The sequence below is a fragment of the Protopterus annectens genome, chromosome 5.part1, assembly GCF_019279795.1.
Source record: "Protopterus annectens isolate FY-2018-M chromosome 5.part1, PAN1.0, whole genome shotgun sequence".
NCBI lineage: Eukaryota > Metazoa > Chordata > Ceratodontiformes > Protopteridae > Protopterus > Protopterus annectens.
The window spans coordinates 620,485,965-620,498,104 of record NC_056736.1 but is presented as its reverse complement, the minus strand read 5'-3'; positions in this window follow the sequence as shown (position 1 = coordinate 620,498,104).

Below are 12,140 nucleotides of genomic sequence, written 5' to 3'. Positions count from 1 at the left end.
AAAATGTATTACAAATGAAATGCGTACACTAAAATTTTCCCTTCTCTGTACTCCCTGCCATTCACAGAGTACTTTTATTTTGAAATTTAGTGCAATGGTCCCATTTGATCTTAACAACGGATGCAATTGGAAACTTTCTTAAATCCTGATTAATTCCAATTAATTGTTTTAAAAATACATTAAGTGATAGCATGCTTTTTTTGTATAAATGGAATATGTTTTGGCTTTAGTTTTTTATCCTCTCTGAAAGCTTAACACCAGAACACCAGGGAAAATAAACTGCTTATGTGTGTAAGTCATGGTAGTTCTTCTTGAATTCATTTTCATTTATTTTAGAGTGAGTTTTAAAACTATAATGACTATTGGTAGTGAATAACCTTTGGATATTACATTTGAAACAATTGATCTGGTAGAACAATTTATGTGCCATTTCAACAAAAGTCAGACTGTGCACTGTTGAAACATTATATTGTAAGTGAAATTAATCTATGGTTAAAACACAAACTGAACAGTCAGTTTAGAACAGATGTGGTACAAAACAGGACAATTATGAATATTTAAGGGACTTGTGGCATTCTCCATGAAATAAAAAGAGAGAACTGATGATAATAAAAGAGCATAAGAGCAACACACACTTCCACAACACTCTAAGCCAATCCACTCTAAAATGTCTTATGCTGAAGATGTAAAAAAAATCTTTGCCAAAGGCTCCTAGACATGTGCAGATGACATTTTAGCATACTTCTAATAAGATATCACATTCTGGCACACTTACAACAAGGAGTTATGGGGATTTAAATCAAATAAAATCCATTACATCACACACTCTACAAATAAAAATGTTTTAGTGATTGGTGATTCACCAACTTTCCTCTCATTAGGCTGGATAAAGAAAGGGTGGCAATGAGTTGTCTTTTAGGAACCAGGATTTCAGCTATCTGAAGGGCCCCTTAGGGCCTTTACACCTAAAAGACATGGTGTTGATCCATGTAGGAGTGAATGACTTAGAACCAAAAACTCTTAGGGAAATGTAGAGAGACATGTCAGATCTCTCCATGCATGTTACAGATGGAAATAAGACCCTAGTCCTGAGAGAAATTCTTCCTTCTCCAAGAATGATGCCTTGATATAAAGAAAAGATAACTGGCTTCAACGATTGGATAAATGGTTTGTGGCATTCAAGGGTGAGTCAGTATGTGTCAGCATGGGATGAAATGTTTTGCAGTCCAGTCTGACTTGCTTTGCTAAGGATGGCTTGTACCTTTACTTCCAAGGCTTCCACATACTGGCTAAAGCCTATGCTAACCCCATACTGCCTCTTTTAAGCAATATATACCTGTGGGATATCCCCTCATTGCTAATATATCAAATTCAAAACAAGATCACATTAAGCTGGCCCTGCTAAATGCATGACTTATCAGCAACAAGATTTTTGACTTTGGAGTTCTTCTTGTATTGGAGCGCATCCATGTCTATTTAATTAATGAAACTTGGTCTGTGTGTTCTGATAGCACTCCCTCCATACCTGGGCTTTCTGCGTAGCATGCCTTCAGACCCAGTAGCAACTGTGGTGATGTTTGCATACTTGTTAGGCACCATATCACGTTGAGACAGATTAGTTGTGCCTCAAACAGAACTCATTGACCTTGAACTCAAACTAAACAGGAAAAACTATCAGTTCATAGGCTGTTACAGGACAATCTGTATTGTCCTCTGAAAATCATATATGTTCATAGGTAAGTACTAGGCTGTCTCCTCGAGGGCATCTGTAAGCCTGGCCAGAATGTGTTGACTTTTGTCACCCCCTTAGATTAGTTCTCTGTGCCTCTGTCCAGCAGAGCCACTGCAGTGATCCCCGGGGCAAATTTTCTGTTTCCCATCCACTCGTCAAGGTTTCTCTTGAAGAGTTTTAGTGAGGGGCTCTGCCAAATGTAGATTGGAATCCTGTTCCAAAGCATGAAGAGTCTCTGGGACAGGAATCTATCCCTCCAGCACATCCTATTTATCATTGTGGTGAGGTTTTGATCCCTAGAGCGTTTGGCTTTTGGGGATTTGTTTTTTTTTTTTTTTTAGGTGGAGCATGTCCATCAATTCTGGGCTGGACATGGCCTTGTATGTCAGGCAGAGATCACCTCTGAGTAAGCAGTATGCAACCGAGTACAGCTGGAGGCTCTTCAGTCAGGCTGCATAGGCCATCCGTTTGAGGCCAGTAATCCTCTTGGTGAGGTACTTCTGTGGTCTTTCCAGCTGTTGCAGGTGTCTTGTAAGGTACATCCCAAATGGGGCGTTGTACTCTATTATTGGTCTGATGAGTGATGAGTAGAGAGGCACAATAACCTCTTTTGTTCTAGATGCGAACCCTTTTGTGATTAGGTGGGCCACGTAGAAGGATTTTACTATCTACTTGGCTCCCCAGATCCCTTATTACATTTTCTGTATGTAGGGGACTACCACGTATGTGGTAGTTCATGGGTACTTTGTTTTTTTCCAAAGGGGATGACTATGCACTTTTTGGCATTTAGCTTGAGGCCATCATTTTGACACCAGGTATCCATCTCAGTGAGACCCTTTTGGAGGATGTCTGTATCAGTTGAAGAGTCAATTATGGCCCCCAGTTTGCAGTCGTCTCTGAACATGGTCAGCCATAGTCCTCCTGTGCTTGCCTGTACCTCTGAGAAGTATATACCGAACAGGATGGGTCTCAGGACTGAGCCCTGGGAGACATCACTTGTAACCGGTTTAAAGTCAGACCTAGAGTCTGCAACTCTCACCGTGTGGGCTCTATCCATGAGCCAATTGACAACCCATTTCATGACGTAGGGGTTTATGGTCAAGCTGGTGAGCTTGTCTATAATACCAGAATGAGGAATAGTGTCAAAAGCCTTTGCAAGGTCTAGGTAGGCTGTGTGGACCTCTTTTCCCTCATCTAAAGCCTTGGTAACTGTCTCAAAGAAGTCCACCAGGTGTAGAAGGCTTGATCTGTCCTTAACAAAACCAAACTGGGTAGGGTCCAATCACAAACTAAGAAAACTCACAAACAAGAGCACAAAAATGAGCTGAGTAATGCAAGCACCACACCACAAATCAGGAAGTTTGAACCGTTTATTGTAAAGCGCTTTTCGTCTCAGGCAATCCCAAGACTTCGTCAGACAAAGTAACAGTACACAAGCCCCTTCTTTTAGCTTCCACAATTAAATTACACATCGCACCATTGGTTAAAAACATTAATTCATTAGGTATGCTAAACAGCTCTAGGTCTGGAGTCACGAGCCCGCCCACTGTGAGCAGGTCACAACACAGTGTAAGAAGAACGAACTGCATGCATTCGCCTTTATGCAGAAAACAGTTAAAATCACAAACCTAAAAGGCAGTACCTGCAGATTAAAACTATCATGCAATACAAACTAAATTTTAGCATTAAGTCATGTTTTGACCACTGTGAGCAGATCACAGCACAGTGTAAGAGAAACGAGCTGCAAGCGTTCACCTTTGTACATTAGCTTCCACAATTAAATTAAACATCACACCATTGGTTAAAATCATTAATTCATTAAATATGCTAAACAGTTCTAGGTCTGGAGTCACGAGCCCACCCACTGTGAGCAGATCACAACACAGTGTAACAAGAACGGGCTTCATTTATTCGCCTTTATGCATAAAACAGTTACAATCACAAACCTAAAAGGCAGTACCTGCAGATTAACACTATCATGCAATACAAACTACATTTTAGCATTAAGTCATATTTTGACCACTGTGAGCAGATCACAACACAGTGTAAGAGAAACGGGCTGCATGCGTTCGCCTTTGTACATAAAACAGTTACGATCACAAACTTAAAAGGCAGTACCAGCAGATTAAAACTATCATGCAATACAAACTAAGTTTTAGCATTAAGTCATATTTGACCTAGTGAAGAGCACTAAGTCTGAAGGCGCAAGCCCACTCACTATGAACAGGTCACGGCACTGTATAAAATTGCGAGCTCCATACATTTGCCTTATGGCATAAAAATTATTACAAACACCTAATGAAAGGCAGTACCTGCCGATTTATACTAATATATAATAAAAAAGTAGTAAATAGTAAAATCTACACATTAAGTCATAATTTGACCCAATATGCCTATAGCTTAAAAACAAAACTCGACCACTGTATATAATACAAGTGGTTAGGGCGAATGAATTACAACTACATCTACTGACATAAACAGTAGATGGAAAACATGAGCGATGAAGCCAAAAATTGCTACTTTACACAATTGGGCAACAAATACTGAAAAAATCCAACCTAGCAAGAGTTGTTGGGAGTGTCAAAACTATTGCACAAACAGGAGGTAAATTCTAAAGGTAAATTACAAAGTAAATAGCTAACATGTACGGTGGGGGCACTACTACTACTACTTGCACATTAGTATAGTAAAAACTAACAAATACAGGCTAGCATGAACAATTCAAAACAGTTAGAAACTATTGGTAGTATCAAGAGTCAAACCTGTTCCTGCCTGTTATAAATCAATAAAGACACCTAGTGGAGGGCAGTTGAGGTACAAGACATTACCACAACAATGTTAAAAAGTGCAAATGACGTAATAGAAAATAAGGTGTTAAAAATTTATATAATAACATAATAAAAAATAAATAGTAAATAATGAATGAGCAATAAAGATGAAACTGTATGTGCAATGAAGTTGTCTAGGAAGTAATATTGACTGTTAAGTCAATACAGTAAATACTAAGTGCTAGACAATGAAATCAAGTCATCTTAGGAGACTCTTCAATTTTAAAATACAATGAATGGAGCACATTTCATTTAAACCTGGAAATGTGCTGGCGTCCGAGCAAATTTTCCATGTGAGTTCCAACACTTCAAGGCGGACAGCTTGAGGACCACCTCTCCCATCAGAGTTTACGCAGTCAATAGCCCTAAACAAAAAATTGTGGTTGACATTGTCAGCTACATGTTTTGCCAGTGCTTTGATTGTTTTTAATTTCCTGATGTGATACATGTGCTCATAAACACGTTCCCGAAGTTTCCTGTCCGTTTTGCCGATTTAAAAAGCTGGGCAGTGTTGGCACTGGGCAAGGTAAACAATGGCTTTAGATTGACATTTGAACTTGTGTTTAACTTTGTATTTTTAACCTCTAATTCTAAACTGTTCCCCTGTATCCATGTGGGAACAGAAACTGCACGTGTTACATTGAAACATGCCTTTCCTGATAGGGGGGTGCAACTCAGTAACCTCCAAAAGGTGTTTTAAATTCTTTCCCCTCCTCCAGGTAATTTTAGGGAACTCAGGTAGTTTATTTCTAAGGTTGTTATCGTTTCAAATAAACACCCAGTTTTTCTGAAGGATGGATGAAACGATCTTGTAATCAATACTGAATGATTTAAAAAGACTACAAGGTGGTGTGAGTGAACTCTCAGTATAGTGGGTCATGGGCTGATTTGTTGGATACTCGTTCCTATGAGGGCCTTTTAAAATTGGTTGGTATGTCCCCTGTTCTCTCTTATGACTACCCTCTTGAATCAGTTCATCAACCAATTATTTGGGATAACCCTGGCCCAGAAACATAGATCTGAGTGTATTGCATTCCTCTATGAAATCTGGAAATGTTGACACCATTCAGGCAGCCCTAGCATGTTGACCTTTTACTGCAGATCTCTTTTGATATGTTGGGTGACAGCTGCTGTAGTGACAGAAGGTGTTGGAATAAGTGTCCGTCCTATGAATTTTAGCACACAATGCGTTTATGCTTAAATCTTTCCACAAGTCCACATCCAGGTAGGTGATTCAGTCAGAGCTAAATATGTGTGTAAAAGAAAGGAAATTAGTGGTGGAATTGAAGAAATCCACCAGTTCTATGGCAACTGCTTCACCACCTCTAATCAGCATAAATATGTCATCCAAGAAATGTGTGTAGAAGGCAATTTTGTTGTTAATAACTTCATTCTTCTGTATGATTTATTTTTCCCAATAAGCCATGACGAGGTTGGCGAAGCTGCCACCATAAGGTGACCCCATGGCTACACCTACCATCTGTAAAAAAATAGTTATTGAAAATCAAGTAGTTACTAGGTAGAATGATGTCAAGTAATTCATCCACCAAAGAAATATCTAAGGTTGGTGCACCTCTCTTTCTCAACATGAAGTTGACCCATTCAATACCCACCTCATGTGGAATGGATGAATACAGATCCCTCACGTTGACTGTAAGGAAGTTGAGATTATGATCAAATCTGAGGTCATTAATAGACTGTAAGAATGACCACAAATCTTTGCAAATGTCCGGTTCCATGACAACATATTTTTTAAGTATTTTGTCAACAAATTTGTCACATGGGTAGGTTATGCTATTCCTAGCATCAACCAATGGCCTCATTGGTGAGTTGTGGATGGATTTGTGAATCTTAGGAATTCCAAAAAGTTTAGGGATTCTAGGGGCTAACATGGCAAGGTGGTTGAAGGCTGCAATATCGATTTTCCCTTCAATAAAAAGGTCATTCAAATATGAACATATCCTGTTGTACACTGTGTTTAATTCGTGCCTAGATCTCTCTTCATAGGTGTGGATCCTTAGAACACTCAACATCCTGTTTACATAATCATCTTGACCCATAATTACTGCACCACCACCTTTGTCTGGTTGCATTACCCTAACACCAGCTTCCTTAATGATCCATAAAAGTTCTTTTTCTTCAAGGATAATGTTAGGTCTAACATAACTTTGTATACCTTTCTTATGTAAGGAACATCTCAGATCAAGTTCACGCATTGTATCAAAAAGTGCTATGGATTCATGTAGAGCCGGTGAAAAGGTACTGGACACATGTAGCCTGTTGTTATTAGCCGGATTGCCCCCAAATAGTACGTTCAAGTTAAGTTTCCTAGAAAGATGTTTAAAATCAATAATCATTTTTACCAAGTCAGCTTTACTGCCAGGGACAAAAGTGTTCCCTTTCACTAAGAGTTCCACTAAGGGTTGTTCAATAGCGATATCAGTAAAATTAAAGATTTTGAAATCCCTGTTGGTGTTCAACAAAATAGTAGGTTTGTTTGACACTGCAGTAGTGTCAATTACCTGTCCCGCCTCCCCTTCTTGTTGTAATAATTGTTGGAATTGGTCACTCTCTGTGGTTGATGGCATAGATTGTAATATGAGGCTCCTGCCCGAAAATTTTTTGTGCATCCTGGTTATGCTCTTGTGGGACTTGAGGCCCTGTTACCATAGAAGAGTAACTGGCTGATCTTGCCTCACTCATAGGAGCATTGTGCATTTGTTTCCTTACTGGAAAATTGGGGCCACTGATATTTTCTCTGGGCCCAGAGGGTCCATGATTAACATTGTTATCCCCATCAGCAGGTTTTTGACTCATAGCCTGATGACTTTGAGAGGGAGGGGGTGGTGGATAGGCTTGATTGTTACTATATGCTGCCCTGTCACGATTCAGTTTCTTTAACTTTGTTTCTTTAATTTTAAAGATGTAAGAATCAATACTGTTGAATATATGCTCATAATCAAATTTATATCGATCAGAGTCGATAGTTTGCTGCAACACTTGGTCTAAGCTTGTGGCCTCCTCCATGACTGCCTCACACTGAGTGGTGTAATGTTTGCACATTAGGTCCAACAATTCTAGACCATGTTTGTTGAAAAATATAACTAAGTCAAGATAAACGGCAGAGCCATTCTCTAGCCCAGTGGGGTATTGCCAGGAATGTAGGCCCTTTGGGACAATCCCCTCACTGACACATTCTTTAAAATAAGCAATCTCTAGCTGTGTTTTTTTATATTTAAACAAATTCTGATCTAAAAGTTTTAATTGTAAAGAAATGTCAGTTACCCCTCTAGCTGATTGCTCCTCATCATTGCTACTTGTTGATTTTTGAAAAGATAGTGGCTCTGTGAGCCACTGGGCAAAGTTAGGAAATCCAATAAGCTCAGGGGAACCACTGACTTCTCGGTTGGAAATTCAGTTTTGCACATTCACCGTCAACCTAGAATTGTTAGTTGCTTGTATCCCAGAGCCCATCCATGAGCTCACATCCGTACCAACAGACGTTTGGGGCGTTACTGTATGCAAGACCATGTTACTGGGGTTGTTGTTAGATAAAGTGTTTAGTCTCATGGTAAGCGTATCAACTCGGCTTACCAGTAATTCCATCAGCAATTTGAGTTTTGATAAGTCGTCCTCTTTTTTAGATGTAGTGGGTGTAGTTGCTGTTTCTTCAGCCATTGATCCAAGTACAAACTAAGAAAACTCGCAAACAAGAGCAGAAAAATGAGCTGAGTAACGCAAGTCACCACATCACAAATCAGGAAGTTTGAACCGTTTATTGTAAAGTGCTTTTCATCTCAGGCAATCCCAAGACATCTTCAGACAAAGTAACAGTGCACACACCCCTTCTTTTAGCTTCCACAATTAAATTACACATCACACCATTGGTTAAAAACATTACTTCATTAGGTATGCTAAACAGCTCTAGGTCTGGAGTCATGAGCCCGCCTACTGTGAACAGGTCACAACACAGTGTAAGAAGAACGGACTGCATGCGTTCGCCTTTATGCAGAAAACAGTTACAATCACAAATCTAAAAGGCAGTACCTGCAGATTAAAACTATCATGCAATAAAACTAAATTTTAGCATTAAGTCATGTTTTGACCACTGTGAGCAGATCACAGCACAGTGTAAGAGAAATGGGCTGCAAGCGTTCGCCTTTGTACATTAGCTTCCACAATTAAATTAAACATCACACCATTGGTTAAAATCATTAATTCATTAAATATGCTAAATAGCTCTAGGTCTGGAGTCACAAGCCCACCCACTGTGAGCAGATCACAACACAGTGTAAGAAGAACAGGCTTCATGCATTTGCCTTTATGCATAAAACAGTTACAATCACAAACCTAAATGGCAGTACCTGCAGATTAAAACTATCATGCAATACAAACTAAATTTTAGCATTAAGTCATATTTTGACCACTGTGAGCAGATCACAACACAGTGTAAGAGAAACGAGCTGCATGCGTTCGCCTTTGTATATAAAACAGTTATGATCACAAACTTAAAAGGCAGTACCAGCAGATTAAAACTATCATGCAATACAAACTAAGTTTTAGCATTAAGTCATATTTGACCTAGTGAAGAGCACTAAGTCTGAAGGCACGAGCCCGCCCACTATGAACGGGTTATGGTACCGTATAAAATTGCGAGCTCCTTGCATTTGCCTTATGGCATAAAAATTATTACAAACACCTACCGAAAGGCAGTACCTGCCGAATTAAACTAATATATAATAAAATGTAGTAAATAGTAAAATCTACACATTAAGTCGTAATTTGACCCAATATGCCTATAGCTTAAAAACGAAACTTGCCCACTGTATATAATACAATTAGTTAGGGTGAACGAATTACAACTACATCTAATGACATAAACAGTAGATGGAAAACATGAGCGATGAAGCCAAGAATTGCTGCTTTACACAATTGGGCAACAAATACTGAAAAAATCCAACCTAGCAAGAGTTGTTGGGAGTGTCAAAACTATTGCACAAACAGGAGGTAAATTCTAAAGGTAAATTACAAAGTAAATAGCTAACATGTACGGTGGGGGCACTACTACTACTTACACATTAGTACAGTAAAAGCTGACAAATACAGGCTAGCATGAACAATTCAAAACTGTTAGAAACTATTGGTAGTACCAAGAGTCAAACCTGTTCCTGCCTGTTATAAATCAATAAAGACATCTAGTGGAGGGCAGTTGAGGTACAAGACATTACCTCAACAATGTTAAAAAGTGCAATAGACGTAATAGAAAATAAGGTGTTAAAAATTTATGTAATAACATAATAAAAATAAGTAGTAAATAATGAATGAGCAATAAAGATGAAACAATATGTGCAATGAAGTTGTCTAGGAAGTAATACTGACTGTTAAGTCCTAAACAGTAAACACTAAGTGCTAGACAATGAAACCAAGTCATCTTAGGAGACTCTTCAATTTTAAAATACAATTAATGGAGCACATTTCATTTAAACCTGGAAATGTGCTGGCGTCCATGCGAATTTGCCACGTGAGTTCCAACACTTCAAAGCGGATGGCTTCAGGACCACCTCTCTCATCAGAGTTTATGCAGTCAATAGCCCTAAACAAAAATTTGTGGTTGACATTTTCAGCTACATGTTTTGCCAGCTCATTGATTGTTTTTAATTTCCTAATGTGATATGTGTGCTCATAAACACGTTCCCAAAGTTTCCTGTCCATTTTGCCGATGTAAAGAGCTGGGCACTGTTGGCACTGGGCAAGGTAAACAACAGCTTTAGATTGACAGTTGAACTTTGTCTGTTTGACCTCTAATTCTAAACTGTTCTCCTGTATCCATGTGGGAACAGAAATTGCACATGTTACATTGAAACATTCCTTTCCTGATAGGGGGGTGCAACTCATTAACCTCCAAAAGGTGTTTTAAATTCTTTCCCCTCCTCCATTTAATTTTAGGGAACTTGGGTAGTTTATTTCAAGGGGTAGGGTCCACTGTTTGGAGGTTCCCAATGTCTCTGTTAATGAGTTCCATGAAGATGTGCTCCATAGCCTTGCAGACCATGCTAGTCAGGCTTATAGGGCAATAGTTCCCGGGATCCATTGTGGCTCCACCTTTGTGGAGCAGGATAACTGTTGCTGTGTGCCACTCTATGGGTACCTAGCCTGTAGAGAGGCTGAATTTGAACAGTGTGTTTAGGTGAGGGGTTAGTTCATTTTGGAGTTTGTGTAAGACACACCCTGAGGCACCATCTGGTCCCATTAAAGCTGTGTTTCTGGCTTTGGATAAGGCTGTTTTAACCTGTGTGTCAGTGATTGCTGGGGGTCTACATTCTTCTGGTATGGTTATGGGCCCTTTAGAGGGTGAGCGGGGGGTGAAGTTTGCACTAAACCTGTCTGCCAGAATGTTGGTAATATCAGTCAGTTCAGTGTATTTTGTGACATTCTGCACTAACTCAGAGCAGATCTGAGAGTTTCCACTTAGGTTCTTGACATAGCTAAAGAATGCTTTGTGGTTATCTTTGGAGTCCTTGGCAATTTTTCTTTCAAAGTTAGCCTGGGATGATTTTATGAGGGATCATAGTTTCTTGCTGATACTGATCAGGGATGTCTTTCCTTCTTGGGATTTTACTCTTTTCTGTATTAGTTTCCTCCTTCTATTGTATAGCTTGTTTATGGCAGGGGTCCACCAGACTGGTTTCCTTTTCTTGGAGGAGTGAGTCTTAGTTTTGCTTGGGATAGCATGATCCATGCATTCTTGCAGGTGCTCATAGAGTGCCTTTGTAAGGGATTCAGCAGCTTGGACAGCATTGTCTTTTAGCATGGGGGCTTTAAATCTTTCCAACTTGGTCTTAAGTAACGTGAAGTTTGCTTTTGAAAAGTTTTTCACAGTGGTTTCCTTGATTGTGGGTGGGGGTGGAATGTGGATATCCAGAGTGATTAGTCTATGGTCTGATCTAACCAGAAAGGGGTTGACCTCTGGTGTAGAACACCAGTCGCCCATGTTGGTGATGACCAGGTCCAATATGTTGTCACCTGTGGTGGGGGTCTTGACCAGTTGATCCAGGGTGATTCAGTTTATAAATTCTAGGAAGCATTGGGCAAGGGAGTTAGTACTTGAGTAGTTCTCCCAGTTAATGTTTGGGTAATTGAAATCACCCAATATTAGGGTGTTTGGTAGGACCTTCATATTTTCCAGTGTCTCCAGAAATGCGGAATGGGAGTCCTGGTTCATGGTGGGTGATCTGTAGCAAGCTTCAATTTGAATTGCAGTTTTGTCCATTGTTAGTTGCACATGGATGAGCTCTGAGGCATTGTGCTTCACCACTAACCTGGAGGTGTGGGTATCCTTGATGAATATGGATACACCCCCGCCTTTTGTGTTTCGGTCTGGGTTCTGTGGCCGAAAAGTATGGTATGAGTTATAGCCTGGTAGTGCTGGGGTGCTCTCTGGAGCCTTAAACCAGGTTTCTTTTACTGCACAGATATCGATGTTCTCCATACTGAGGAGTGTCTCGAGTGCATGCATTTTGAGGTTTAGACTTCTGATGTTGAGTAGCATTACCATTAGTTTTTGGTTACTTGTGCTTTTT